General features: G+C 44.0%; 1 protein-coding gene across 1 annotated transcript in view; it reads left to right on the forward strand.

Annotated features, from left to right (window-relative positions):
• Positions 1–1,892, forward strand: part of LOC122564622 (endophilin-B2-like) — a 92,506-nt gene that overhangs the window by 56,094 nt on the left and 34,520 nt on the right. The window lies entirely within an intron of this gene.

Below are 1,892 nucleotides of genomic sequence, written 5' to 3' on the forward strand. Positions count from 1 at the left end.
TGCTGTTATAACTGCTGTATTTATACAGAGTTAAAAATCACACAACACCAGGTTATAGTCCAACAGGTTTATTTACAAGCACTAGCTTTCGGAGCGCTGCTCCTTCATCAGGTGGTTGTGGAGAACAAGCTTATAACCTTGTAAAGGAGCAGCGCTCCGAAAGCTAGTGCTTCCAACACCTGGTGTTGTGTGATTTTTAAGTCTGTACACCCCAGTCCAACACTGGCTCCTCCAAACTGTGTTTATACAGCACGTCAGTATGGTTCAAAACACTGAAGACTGTTTGAGAGATACCTGGGTTTGAAGCAGTGACCTAGAGATGCAGTTCCTTTTAGGTACACTGAAGAGATGACAGGGAATTTGCAGCGGGGGGGGGAGGAGGGGCACGGGGGGAGCTGGAATTGTTCCTGCCAAAACCAAACACTTTTGTTAATGTAAACGGCTGGGTTTCTTTGTCAATCAAGACTTTTGATTTTCTATCCATTTACTGACTTGATTTGCATAATGAATTAAGTTTAGACAGCATCTGATTTAAAGGATCTCCATTAGCCCTCAGAGTTTCAAAAGGTTGCTTCAAGTTAATTTAGTGCTCTGATACCTCCTTTTACAAACATCAGCACAATTGAATGAATAATGTGGGTGTTGGGCTGGGATACACAAAGTCAGAACCAGTTGGATTATAAACTAGTGTCATGTGACTTCGAACAATTGATTGAAACCTTGAGGGTGCAGGATGTGTTTGTGTGGGATTTGGTGAGGGAGTGGGTGAAACAGTCAGGAGGCAGACTTGGGGTTTACTGCTGAACAGGAAGGAAATGACTAGCAGCTTTGATTTAGGTATAGTGTTTCTCTTGGTGATATCCCTAAACTAGAACTAGAGGGCATAGGTTGAGGGTGAGAGGGGAAAGATATAAAAGGGACCTAAGGTGTAACTTTTTCACACAGAGGGTGGTGCATATGGAATGAGCTGCCAACATTTAAAAGGCATCTGGATGGGTGTACGAATAGGAAGGGTTTAGAGGGATATGGGCCAAGTGCTGGCAAATGGGATTAGATTAGGTAGGGATATCTGGTCAGCATGGATGAGTTGGACGGAAGGGTCTGTTTCAATGCTGTACATCTCTATGAATCTATGACTATATACTGGCCCGGGGGTTTGTCCAGAGAAAATACCCTGATTCTGGGATTGTCTTACCTGGAGGGGTTGAGTAGGTTGGGCTTGTGCTCACTGGAGTTTAGGATGAATGAAAAATTAAAGAATGCATTGAGCATGCTTGCCTTGATTGGTTAGACCTTTGCAGTACAGGGGTTGGGACATCACGGTGAGGTTGTACAAGACATTGGTGAGAAGTCTTCTGGTGTATTCGGTGCAGTCTGGTCATTCTGTTATAGGAAGGAATTAACCTGGAGAGGGTTCAGAGAAGATTGACCAGGATGTTGCCAGGAACAGAGGGTTTGAGATAGAAAACTAAACGGGAAAGACTGGGACCTCTTTCACTGGAGCATAGGAAATTGAGGTGACTGCAATTTATAAAATCATGAGGGGTACAGATAAGGTCAATGACAAGGGTCTTTTTCCTAGGGGGCCAAGTTCAAAACGAGAGTGCATATTTTTAAGGTGAGAGGAGAAAGATTTAAAAAGGACAATGTTTTTATGCAGAGGGTGTGTGTGTGTGTGTGTGTGTGTGTGTGTGTGGAATGAACTGCCAGAGGAAGTGGTGGATGTGGGTACAGTTACAACATTTAAATGACATTTGGATAATAGAGTCATACAGTCATAGAGATGTACAGTATGGAAACAGACCCTTCAGTCCAACCTGTCCATGCCGACCAGATATCCCAACCCAATCTAGTCCCACCTGCCAGTACCCGGCCCATATCCCTCCAAACCC

This window comes from Chiloscyllium plagiosum, chromosome 30, assembly GCF_004010195.1.
Source record: "Chiloscyllium plagiosum isolate BGI_BamShark_2017 chromosome 30, ASM401019v2, whole genome shotgun sequence".
NCBI lineage: Eukaryota > Metazoa > Chordata > Chondrichthyes > Orectolobiformes > Hemiscylliidae > Chiloscyllium > Chiloscyllium plagiosum.